The sequence below is a fragment of the Colobus angolensis genome, unplaced genomic scaffold (assembly GCF_000951035.1).
Source record: "Colobus angolensis palliatus isolate OR3802 unplaced genomic scaffold, Cang.pa_1.0 Scaffold183, whole genome shotgun sequence".
In the NCBI taxonomy this organism is placed as follows: Eukaryota; Metazoa; Chordata; class Mammalia; order Primates; family Cercopithecidae; genus Colobus; species Colobus angolensis.
In genome coordinates, this window is record NW_012114966.1 from 1,543,787 (window position 1) to 1,556,616 (window position 12,830).

The 12,830-nt window shown below is 44.4% G+C and overlaps 2 protein-coding genes across 5 annotated transcripts in view; one reads left to right on the top strand and one right to left on the bottom strand.

The window, feature by feature from the left end:
* PCDH12 (protocadherin 12) overlaps nt 1–11,435 on the bottom strand; it is a 28,569-nt gene extending 17,134 nt beyond the window's left edge. Inside the window, exons 1-2 of the mRNA XM_011939727.1 lie at nt 11,302–11,435; nt 3,032–3,155 (exon numbers count right to left, since the gene is read on the bottom strand). The gene's annotated coding sequence lies outside the window, so the exon portion shown is untranslated. The remainder of the gene's footprint in view (nt 1–3,031; nt 3,156–11,301) is intronic.
* The window catches only part of RNF14 (ring finger protein 14), a 23,384-nt gene continuing 17,375 nt past the window's right edge, over nt 6,822–12,830 (top strand). The window contains exons 1-2 of one of the 4 annotated variants that reach the window (XM_011939725.1): nt 10,249–10,459; nt 12,399–12,573. The gene's annotated coding sequence lies outside the window, so the exon portion shown is untranslated. Of the gene's footprint in view, nt 6,855–10,248; nt 10,460–10,791; nt 10,855–10,929; nt 11,357–12,398; nt 12,574–12,830 lie in introns of those variants that run through there. The other 3 variants (XM_011939721.1, XM_011939723.1, XM_011939722.1) reach the window with 3 other exon arrangements.

Consider the following 12,830-nt stretch of genomic DNA (forward strand, 5'->3'; position numbering starts at 1 on the left):
TTCTCAGGTCTCCCTCAGCTTGGTGTGAGCAAGGTGCTGCCGAAGCTACTAGGAGCCCCTGGGAGCTCAGGGACACAAGGGTGCCCATTGCCCCCTGCTGGCAGTTAGCCCATGTGACAGCCTTACTGTCCGCCCCACATTCGTCCCCCTGTGTGCCTGACAGTGAACAAGGCAGGGGGCTGACAGTCGCAGGTGGGGGCAGGGAAAATGAAAGGCGAGAGGCCAGTGGAGTGGCTCTGGAATCAGGCCTGGGGGTCTGGGAGGCTCCTCATGGAGGGCACATGCTGAATCCTGATGGACCTGGAGGAGTGAGCCCAAGGAAGTTGAATGGGCAGGGGAGAGGCAAAGCTGGTGGTGGCAGCAAAATGGGCAAAGGCCCCGAGGTGGGTAGGCTGGCTCCCGGCTGTGCTGCAAGAGGGTTGGTGCAGTAGCGTAGGGAGGAAGGTGGGGCGGGGAACATAAGCAGGGGTCCTCAAATGATGCAGTGGCCTGGGTTCCCATGGCTAAGAATTTAGACCTTGTCCTGAAGGTCGTGGGGCGCTTTTGAAAAGCTCAACGCAGGATAATGAGAACAGCGACCACATGCCAGGCTTTGTCCTGAGTGGTTTGCTTACATCCTCTCATGACACACTCACAGCTATGCCATCACGTTGAAGATGCTGAGCACAGAGCGTTAGGTAACTTGCCCAAGATCACACAGATGTTCCCTCCAGAAAGGCCTTTTGGCTGCACCCTGGAAAATGACTTGGAAGGAAACAGAGAAGAGGGAGGGAGCCTAGTTGAGAGTAATGCAGGGGAGCTTTGATGCAGAAAACTCGTTTCCAGAGCGCCATCTGGTGGCCAAAGGTAGAGAAAACCGCACAGAGGCACGGACCAGGGACAGCCACGGGGACAGCCACGAAGACAGGAAGTGGGTGCCTGGGGTTCATAAATATCCACAGCTCCAGCCCCGTGCTGCACAGAAGAACACAACAGGAGAAGCTACTCACGGATGACAATAGTGTCTCTTGATGGAAAACCTAACGCGGACCAAGGCCACAGAAGGAGTTATGGAATTCATGATAATTTTACTTGTGTTAACATTTATATTCTTCGGAGGACATTGTTTTATGTATATATATTTTACATGCAGTTATATATCTGGTGTGTGTGTGTGTGTGTGTGTGTGTGTGTGTGTGTGTTTTGACTGGGAATGTGAATGCAAAAAAATGATGCATAGGTCACAAGAAAGTTTGAATATAGATTTCATAGGTGGTTTTTACTGTTTGTTTTATTCACACTGGGGGCATGAAGCTACGATAACCCTTTGAAATTTCACAGCTGGCAAACAAGGCCCCAGACTTTTTTAAGGTGATCACCTCTGGGAATGAGGTCCCTGTTTAGTAATTTTCTCTCCTCCTTCTGGCTGCAGGGGTCAGCTGATCTTTAGCAGTCAAAGGCCAAGGGGTGAATAGAGCTGTCACTAGAGTTCGTCTGGAAAGGCGACGTTTTCCTGAGTTTTGAAAATAGGTTTGAAGGAGTGGAGGTACTCTGAAATAGGTTTGAAACAATTGAGGACAGCCTCCCTCAAGTCCAAAATATTTTTTTAAAAAGGGCAGGATTAGGGTTTGTGCTTGAAGGCCTCACTAACCACCACCTTTGGGGTTGTTCACGCTTGAGTTCTTAACCACCGGGAGGGCTGAGGGGTGAAGTGGGAAGGGTGGGGGTGTCAGAGAATTTTCTTAAAACACCCGGAGTCCTAAGGAACCTTGAGGGATCAGACGAGTTGGTTGTGACTCTGGCCCTTGGAGGACTCCCAGGCCAGCTGAATGAAGGCTGAGATCACACTTCACCCCAACGAATGTCCTGCTGGGCTGGCTGCCCACTTCCAGGGCTTAGGTCTTCAAGGCTGGCTCCTCCTGAGTCTCCCTGTGGCTGCCACAGCATCACCACCAAGGCAGCTTTGGGGAAGCCAAGAAGTATCCTCCGGCTCATCCCAGATAGAAAGGTGGTTGGACCATCCAAGCTCAGCATCTTTTTTCAGGAAGGTCTTATTGAAGTTAGATTCCTAGTCAGACCAGGAATCTTAACTGGGAGATTCAGGTAGATGTTCTGGGTTATCTGCTCCTAGCAGGGCACTTTGTGGACTTTGTTGAGACAGATGACAAGTGTTTTCTCCCACACAATGGCACCTCTTTCTGGGGTCAGTGCAGAAAAAAGAATGCACTTTGCAGGGAGAAATTTGTCAAGAAATAGGACCTTTCAAGAAATGAAAAAGATTTATGTCTTGGTTAAGAGCGGCAGTTCTCAAAGGGGTCCAGATATCAAAGTCACTTGGAAAGCTTTACAAAATACCGGGGACAGGGCAAGAAAATTCGTACTTTTCCCTTTCCCAGAATATTGCCAAAGAATAGTCTGTAATTGCCAGCTCGGTTCCGCACCCTTCATTTGGGACAGGGTTGGGGAAGTTGATTGGACCTTTTTACTGGAAAGAGAGGCTAAGTTGATTTATGTGATAAAAATAAATAGACGGGAGGAGGGGGATTTCTGCAATCTGAGAAAATTATGGAGAGCAGTACAGCAGACAATAGCAGAGGCTGTGAAGGAGGTAAAATGAAGATGAGAAGGACTTTTGAATTCATTATTGCAAATTATAGACCTCCTTCGTGATTTTCAAGAAAAATACAAGAAAAGATTTATATGCTCTTTTCCAAATTTATTTTGTACTTTAATAACCATAACATGGACCCAAAACTTGACCACTTGAGTTCTAGGTTGATAAAAGTTACACACACATGTCTTTCTCCCCACCCCTCGAGAGGAAGGGCACTACTTCTGGTACATAAATTTCAATTTTGATATATTCTGACTGATTCCAACATGCATCCTTATCTCCACCCCAACTTCATCAAGAACCACTCATTAGAACTTCTCAGAAGCACCATCCCCCCTTTCAAAGGCCGAACTCTATAGCGATCAGGCCTTTCTTAACCTCATGGTCCCCACCTCTCCCCGACATGTGTGTCACTATTCAATAGAGCTCTGTGCTCACCTGGTTCTCTCTCCATATTTCTGCAGACTCCTCTATCTGCCTCTCTGGCTCCTTCTTTCGTTTTCCTTCCTTCTAACTCCCAGATGCAGGCATGTCCCTTAGAAGCTATCATCTGTTCGCTTCTCTACGTAGGGTTATTGGTCCAGAAAGGGGTTGCCAGATTTAGTAAATAAAAATACAGAGTGCCCGGTTAAATTAGAATTTCAGATAAACAATGAATAATTTTTAGTATAAAGATTTTAATCTGACAACTCTGCCCAGAAATAATGTATGCTTTCAACACAATTTCCTTTTTTTAAAGAATTTTGGTTTACACAGTGAATTTGAAAATCTATTAGTAAACAAAAAAAATCAAACATATTGACTGGGAGCATCATCTGTGCATGAATATTCAGAAGCAAACTCTGTTGATTGGCCTTGTTATGTATTCGGCATTTCTGGGTGACTCCAAGATCGAACTGTTTTACACAGAAAGAACCACCCTGGAGGAAGCCTAGATTACACTCATTTATTAAATCATTTGGTCATCCAGTCATTCATTTATTTGGAGGAATTCAGCATGTTCCTCTCTATTTACAAGGTCATTTTTTTGGCAAGGGAAGTAGCTCAAGTTGACCCACATCTTCCCTTCCTCTAAACCATTGGCTTGGTTTTTTTCTTCATATAGAATCTAATCTGCCTGATTCTCTCCTTGCTTCAGAAAGGCTCTTGCAGGAAGGAAAATGAGTCTTCCCATCGTTACATAAATTCTCATGGGGCTTCCCTTTATAAGTTTATGACAGCCAGGAGTTGAGCCTAGAGCTCTGAGAGAAACAGCCGCACACTGATTTATGATGGCAGCTGCTGCTAAATCTCACCCCTCTTTCCTCCTTACAGAGCCATGTTACCTTGGGGTTACAAAACTCTTTTCACTGTTATTCAGGGGAATAATAATAAAATGCCAGGTTGCGAGTATAAACATGATCATTCTGTGCCTATTATTGTAAATCAAATTTTACCTTGTATCAGAAGCACAGAAAACATTGTATACTGTCAGCCACCTCAAGCCCTTGTGGCAGTCTGTCTTTATATAACTCTAGGCTGACCTGACCTGAGTTATTGTTTAGGTTGCACTGGCCAGGGAAGCTGGTCACACAGGTAATCTGGCTATTTCTCCTTATAGACCCAGCTGACCGCTTTCCTTGAGCCAAGTATTGACTTGGTCTAAGCATAGCAATGGGGTTAATGATGTGAGCCCAGGGCACCAATTGCCTGGGTTCAGGGATTGGCTCTGTAATTTACCATCTGTGTGACAATGGCAAGTCGATTAACTTATCTATGATCAGTTTCCTTAGCTTTAAAATAGGAATGATGATGATGATGATGGTGCTATGTTATAGGGTTGATGTCAGGTTTAGCTTAGTTAATGTACAGCACTTAGAGTGGGACCTGGGACATAAGCAGCACTTTAAGTGTTATTTATAATTGTGCTTCTAGTGTAGGCACTTCCAGTTTTTTAGGATGAAGCCTCTATTTTTTAAAAAAAATTTTGGTTTATTCTTTGAGACAGAATCTCACTCTGTCACCCAGGCTGGAGTGCAATGGTGCAATCTGGGCTCACTGCAACCTCCGCCTCTTGGGTTCAAGTGATTCTGCTGCCTCAGCCTCCCGAGTAGCTGGGATTACAGGCGCCTGCCACCATGCCTGGCTAATTTTTTTTTTTTTTTTTTTTTTTTTTTTAGTAGAGGTGGGGTTTCACCACGTTGGCCAGGCTGGTCTCAAACTCCCGATCTCAGGTGATCTGCCTACTTTGGCCTCCCAAAGTGCTGGGATAACAGGCGTGAGCCACCACGCCTGGCCCGAAACGTCTCTCTCTCTATTTTTTTAAACACAGTGTTTCAGATTCCCACATGATAGTAGACTTTTAAGATCTACATGATGAGCAAATACACAATGACAAGAGACCAGTAAGAATTCAGGGATACTTCTGTACTGGGGTAGGGCTCAATACTGCTCAGTTTCATCCAAGAGTTGGGCAGGGTTTTCCTCTCCACACTGCTGCCCCTCTATGTTCAAGGGCTTGTTGCAGGATTGCTTGTGAGTGGTGGCCATGGAAAAGGAGGCAGTCCCCCCTGGGATGGTGGGATGAGTTCAGCAAAGTTTCTGGACAGTCACCAGATGCCAGTGATGGATGGGAACAAATGCAGGCACCGTCAGGTCTGCTAATCCCTATAGTGACAAGCCATAGTTTGTGATTCACTCCTACTCTCCACTCCATGGCCTGGGTCCCAGCCTCTGGTGTAAGTTGCACACTGCAACCTCTCCTCTCCCTAGGCTCTGTCATCATCCAGTGTCCCTGGGGACAGGTGGTGGAGTTGGGTCTCTTTCTCCATCTGTGTTCTCATTCTCACCTATCCTTAAGTCATAAACTCGAATCCTAACTTCCCTAGGGCCTTCCCGTTTAGTTCTTAAGGCCAGAACTATTTTACTCTCTGTGCATTTGTTACAAAAACTCCTAATTTTCTTATAGGCTCCTGGAGAGAGTCAGACTGATGAGGAATCGACTCTAACCCTGGCTCCACCACCGTGTGATACTGGCCAAACCTTAGTGCCTCCATCATCTTTAGTAAATTAGCACAGGAACAGAAAACCAAATACCACATATTCTTACTTTAAGTGGAAGCTAAATGATGAGAACACATGGTCACAAAGAGGGGAACAGCAGACACTGGGGCCTACTAGAGGGTAGAGGATGAGAGGAGGGAGAGGATCAGGAAGAATAATAAGTACTAGACTTAATATTTTGTCACTGGGTGATGAAATAATCTGTACAAAACTCCCCTGTGACATGAGTTTACCTACATAACAAACCTGCACATGTATCCATGAACTTAAAAGTTAAAAAAAAAAAAAGTAGCCCAGGCATGGTGGCTCACATCTGTAGTCCCAGCACTTTGGGAGGCCAAAGCGGGTGGATTACTTGAGCCCAGGAGTTCAAGACCAGCCTGGGCAACATGGTGAAACCCCACCTCTACTAAAAATACAAAAATTAGCCACATGTGGTGGTGTGCACCTGTAATCCCAGTTACTCGGAAGGCTGAGGCACGAGAATCGCTTGAACCCTCTACCGGGAGGCAAAGGTTGCAGTGAGCTGAGACTGTGTCACTGCACTCTAGCCTGGGTGACAGAGTGAGACTCAGTCTCAAAAACAAAACAAAACAAAACCCCAAAGTATAATACATCTGACTTCAACTTTATGACATTGCTGTCTTTTATTACAGTTTTTTATACTAAAAATAAATAAACAAAAATGTCATAAATAGTAATTGTGTAAATATAAAAGGCTTTATTGAAAAAAAACAAGTCTTAGTGCCTCAATTTTCTCTTCTGTCAAGTGGGCACATGAAATTACCTAAGTCATAGGGTCCTGGGCATTTAAATGAAAGAATGTACTTGAAATATTTAGCACCGCGGAGGGCTAGGCACACGGGGAGAATGCCATTTAAAAGACTAACCAGGCACCTGAGACCAAAGACACAAAGGTCTGTTATTTTTCTAGAGTCAAAAACAAAACTTATTAGGAGGCTCTCTTTACCCAGTCTTGTCCTCAAAATTGACTCTAAATCTTTAGTTCACTTTAAACATTCAGTCAATTATTAACACTGCTTTGAAATTCTCTTTCTATTCTCTCTGTCCTCTGACCTCTGACACAAGGTCATGACATGATGTCACAATTCACCTCCTCCTCTGACTTTGTGAGAATTTCCCAAGCTGGTAGGTGCATGGGCTCCCTCACTTTTTGCATCTAAGAGGTCTCTGGTCTCCCATCTCTGAGCACTCTGAGGTAGAGTTGCTGTCCTTTTTGCTCTTGGTCTTATTCCTTTGGCTAAACACGAATAATGATACTAATGAATGGCTTTGGAGATTCTCCTTCCTTCCTTTGCATTTTTCAGAGATATGTTTCTTGTTTTGGTATCTATTAGAAGGGTATTTTGGTTTATGTTTCGTGGCAATCTAGATTTATAGTACAGAAAATTATAAGTGATTATTTGTATTTCAAGGTTCTGTCTGTGGCAGCCAGGTAATCTCTTGGGTGCCCCGATTTACTCACTTAGTTTTTTTCTCTCTCCTGGGTATAAGACCAACTACATAATTTACAAAGCCCAGGGCAAAATAAAAATGCAGCCTCCCGTTCAAAAATTATCAAGAATTTCAAGAGGGTGACAGCACAGCATCAAATCAAGAGCAGGGCACTTCTTTTTTAATTTTAATTTTTCCATAAGTTATTGGGGTACAGGTGGTATTTGGTTACATGAGTAAGTTCTTTAATGGTGATTTGTGAGATTTCGGTGCACTCATCACTTGAGTAGGATACACTGCACCCTATTTGTAGTCTTTTATCCTTCGTCCCCCTCTCATCCTTCCCCTTAAGTCCCCAAAGTCCATTGTATCATTCTTAAGAGCAGAGCACTTCTAAATCTGGAGCCCTTCTAAGTGCAGGGCCCTATGTGACTGCACAGGTTGCTGGCCCATGAATCTAATCCTGCCTGGGAGGCAATGGTGGTAAGAACTTTAGAATCCTATAGGTTTGGGTTAGAGTCCTAGCTCTGCAAGTTACTCTTTTGGAGGAAGAAATCTATGAAAAAGCGGACACGGAGCTTATTAGATTGTAAGGAGCACATTAGTTTGATGGGTCCCAGGAGAAGGAGCCAACATTTCTGTATCCCACTTAAGTGCTGAGAACAGTGCTTTGTACCTAAAAAAAATTTTAATTAAGACATAATTCACATGCAATAAAATTAACTCTTCAAAAGTATACAATTCAGTGGTTTCTAGTACACTATCACTGCCCTCTAATTCCACAATATTTTCATCACCCAAAGAAACACCATATCTATTAGCGGTCACTTCCCATTCCCTCCTGCCTCAATTCCTTGCAACCAGTAAACTACTTTTTGTCTCTATGGATTTGCCTATTCTGGACACTTTATGTAAATTAAAAACAGTATGTGGCTTTTTGTGTGTTTGACTGTTTTTATTGTTGTTGTTGAGATGGATTCTCGCTGTTACCCAGGCTGCAGTGCAGTGACTCACTGCAACCTCCATATCCTGGGTTCAAATGATTCTCCTGCCTCAGCCTCCTGAGTAGCTAGGACTACAGACATGTGCCATCATGCCTGGCTAATTTTTGTATTTTTAGTACAGACGGGGTTTCACTGTGTTGCCCAGGCTGATCTCGAACTCCTGACCTCAGGTGATCCACCTGCCTTGGCCTCCCGGAGTGCTAGGATTACAGGTGTGAGCCACCACACTCAGCCAGGCTTGACTTCTTTCATTTGGCATAATGTTTTCAAGGTTCATCCATGTTGTAGCATGTATTAGTACTTCATTACTTTTTTTTTTTTTTTTTTTTTGAGACAGGGTCTCACTCTGTCACCCAGGCTGGAGTGCAGTGCACAATCTCGGCTCACTTCATTCCTTTTTATAGCTGAACAATATTCCATTGTATGAATATAACATTTTGTTAATTCATCTGTTGATGGACATTTGGGTTGTTTCAACTTTTCAGCTATTGTGAATACTGCTACTATGAATATTTGTCTACAAGTTTTTGTGCAAACTTATGTTTTCAAGAGTGAAATTGCTGAGTCTTATTGTAACTATGCTTAACTTTTTGAGAACCTGAAAAACTGTGTTCCAAAATGGTTGCACCATTTTACGGTCCCATCAGCAGTATATGAAGGTTCCAATTTCTCCACATCTTCACCAATACTTGCTATTATCTGTCTTTTTAAAATAGCCATCCTAGTGGGTGTAAAGTTGTTTCTCATAGTGGTTTTCATTTGCATTTTCCTGATGACTAATGATGTTGACCATCTTCTTACGTGCTTACTGATTATTTGCATATCTTCTCTGGAGAATAATCTATTCAGATCCTTTGCCTATTTGAAAAATTGTCTTTTTGTTATTGAGTTGCAGGAGTTATTTATATATTTTGGATAAGTAGACCTTTGTCAGATACATACGATTTGCAAATATTTTATTCTATTATGTGGGTTGTCTTTTCATTTTCTTGATAGTGTCCTTTTGTTATAGGAAAGGGGTCCCAATCCAGACCCCAAGAGAGGGTTCTTGGATCTCACACAAGAAAGAATTCAGGGCGAGTCCGTAAAGTGAAAGCAAGTTTATGAAGAAAGTAAAGGAATGAAAGAATGGCTACCCCATAGACAGAGCAGCGCCAAGGGCTGCTGGTTGCCCATTTTTATGGTTATTTCTTCATAATATGCTAAACAAGTGGTGGATTATTCATGCCTCCCCTTTTTAGACCATATAGGGTAACTTACTGACATTGCCATGGCATTCATAAACTGTCATGGCGCTGGTGGGAGTGTAGCAGTGAGGACAACCAGAGTTCACTCTTGTGGCCATCTTGGTTTTGGTGGGTTTTAGCCCGCTTCTTTACTGCAAGCTGTTTTATCAGTAAGATCTTTATAACCGGTATCTTGTGCCAATCTCCTATCTCATCCTGTGACTTGGAATGCCTAACTGTCTGGGAATGTAGCCTAGTAGGTTGCTCAGCCTTATTTTACCCAGTCCCTACTCAAGATGAAGTTGCTCTGGTTCAAACGCCTCTGACATTTTGAAGTACAAAAGTTTTTAGCTTTGGTGAATCCAATTTATGTGTTTTTTTCCTTTGTTGCTTGTGCCTTTGGTTTCATATCTAAGAAACTATTACCTAATTCAAGTTCACAAAGATTTACTCCTACATTTTCTTCTAAGGGTTTTTTGTTTTTTTTTTTGAGAGGGAGTCTCGCTCTGTCGCCCAGGCTGGAGTGCAGTGGCGCGATCTCAGTTCACTGCAAGCTCCGCCTCCCGGGTTCATGCCGTTCTCCTGCCTCAGCCTCTGAGTAGCTGGGACTACAGGCACCCGCCAGCACGCCCTGCTATTTTTTTTGTATTTTTGGTAGAGACGGGGTTTCACCATGTTGGTCAGGCTGGTCTCCATCTCCTGACCTCGTGATCCGCCCTCCTCGGCCTCCCAAAGTGCTGGGATTACAGGCGTGAGCCACTGCGCCCGGCCTTCTAAAGGTTTTATAGTTTTAGTTGTTACATTTAGGTCGTTGATCCATATTTAGTTAATTTTTGCATATGGTGTGAGATAGGAAGCATATAATTTTAATTCCTGCTTAGCCTGATGATAATCATGTGACCCTTCGTTAAGTTCTTGCACCTAGGTCTCAATTTCCTTATTTATAAAGTGAGAATAACAAATGGTAGCTAAATCATAAGGTTACAGTGAAGATAGAAAATTTACGTAGAGCATTTATCACAGTGCTTGAAGCATCCTAACTGCTGAATAAATGCGATCGGTGTTCCAGTTATAACATGAGCGATGAATGCGTGCTTCTGCAGTGGAGATCCAGAAAGACGGGCAGCATTTCTGAGAAGGTAAACGGGAGGAAGCAGGCTTGCTTAGTCCACTTAGAGAAGCAGGTCTGGGATTGTTGTGAGAGTCTCTGCCCTAGGTAGACCACTGCCTCATGATCACCTCTAGGGATTGGTAAAAATTGGAATTCTCGGGCCCCATCAGAACTACTGAAAAGAGCCTCCTGTGAGCACTGGGCTCGCAGTGGTGGGAGTGACGGTGGTCGCGCCGGCAGCGCCGCCTTGGGCCTGCGGGAGGCGCCCGAGAGACAGGGGCAACCACGGCGGCTGCGCAGAGTCCTCTCTACGCCGGCTGCCCCACCAGCGGGATCCGCCTGGCTCAGCTGACAGCTCCCGAGAACGGAAGAGGCGGTGCGCCGGTTCAGCAGGGAGTTTCTAGGCCTGGTCGGCTGGCGGCGGTGAGTGGGCCCTGGGCAAGGGCGGAGGGCGGAACTTTGGAGCTTGGCACTGCCGGGTGGCCGGAAGGTACGGTGGGGACAGCTCTCTGGGCGCGCGAGGCAGAAAAGGGGACCGGGCCGGGACTGTACAGTGGACCTCAGTCGCTCAAACCCGGGACTGGGCGTCCGCAGCCTAGCTGGCCGGCACTCCCTTCCGGACGCTCCTGAGGAGGAAGACGAAGGTGTGTGTGGGCCCTGCTCCTTTGGGAGGCCCCAGGCTGGCCAGTAGCTCACACGCCCGCATAGTGCCCTCTGATCCCAGCGCTGGGGTGGATAGCTAGCCTTGGACTTGCCCCTGTTTTGGGGTAGTTGCCCAAACGACTCCGCACGCCGGGTGGCGAGCTGAACCCAGACCAGTACAGCCGAAGACCAAATGGGTAGAATGAGAAGGAAATGGGGGTTAGCAACCAGAATTGAGGTACTGGATTCCGAGTGACAGCTTCACAAGCTGAAATCTAGTAGGGTAGGTCATGAGGAACTGTTGAAACACTGCTTGGAGTAGAAGTTGTTAGCCCTGGCTGCATATTGGAATCACCTGGAGAACTTGGACAACTACTGAGGCCTGAATTAATTGTTCTGGGTGAGGCCTGGGTATTGAGATTTTATAAAACAGCTTCTCAGAAGATTCTAATGTGCAGTCAGATGGAGAACACTAACCTAAAACCATAAACTGCATAAATGAATCTCTCATCCCTTTTGCAAATGTTTTAACAGGAAGAAACAAAAAGCTTAATTAGCACCATATATTCCCACCTAGTAAAATTGTTTAAGATTAAATAAGACAATGTGAAAGGACCTAATACTGTACATAGTAGGTGCTCAATAAATGTAAATTGATTCTGAATCTCATTCTTACTTGGGAGTTACACATCCGAGAATCTGGTTTTTAATTATGGTTTTGTATATGGTATTTTTGCATATAATTTTAGGGTGTTGATAGGATTCTCCATAACCCATCTGAGACCATACTCCCTTTTCCCCTCACCCCAGTGAAGAAGCCTAGCTCTAAAGCATTTAGAATAAAACTTAAAAGTTTCTGTTTGTGTATTCTTGTTTTGTTTAAGTATTTTTCTGTTTTCAAAATTAACCATGAGTGCCACTGGTGGTATTAATTCATGAACAAGAGAGGAAAAACTGGAGGGGGATGGCAAATGAAGGAATACAAAAAGCAGAAGAGGAAAGGAGAAAAAAACAAAACAAAAAACAAACTGAAGAGGCTGTTATGGGACATGGTGTCCTGTCCTCTCATATGACCTTGGTGTTCCTCCTTACCTCCTCCCATGGCTGAGGGTACACAGATAAAAAGTCCTCAGTCATTGCTGGGCACATGCAAATACTCCTTTAACCTCATGGCTCAGTCAGTCTGCCCTAGGAGAGTAACATGCACCTGTAGATTAGGATTGGCTGTATGTTAGGATATGTTTGACTTAAGTAGTGATCATGGAAATTCAGAATTTTAATTTGGAGAGGGTCCTAACACCACCTTTTGTATTTCTTTTCTGCAGATGGCAGGATTTTCATAGTATATGTAGTATGAGTTCCACATCTTGGCCTCTTTATCCAGCTTCAGCGGTCTCAGCTCCACCAGTTAGAGAATAAATGGGATTTGCATGAACTCCACTCTGAGCTGAAATACAGACTGTGGTGTTAATATCCCTTTCTTCTGATTGTTATTAACAGGTACTAACTGACCTCAAGTAGAACATGTAATTGTGTCTTTTAGGGAGGCAACTTAAGCAGAGCCATGAACTAACGTCTTCTAGAAAAAAAGTGTTTGGCCAGGCGTGGTGGCTCACGCCTGTAATCCCAGCACTTTGGGAGACCGAGGCAGGCGGATCACGAGGTCAGGAGATCGTGACCATCCTGGCTAACACAGTGAAACCCCATCTCTACTAAAAATACAAAAAATTAGCCGGGTGTGGTGGCGAGCGCCTGTA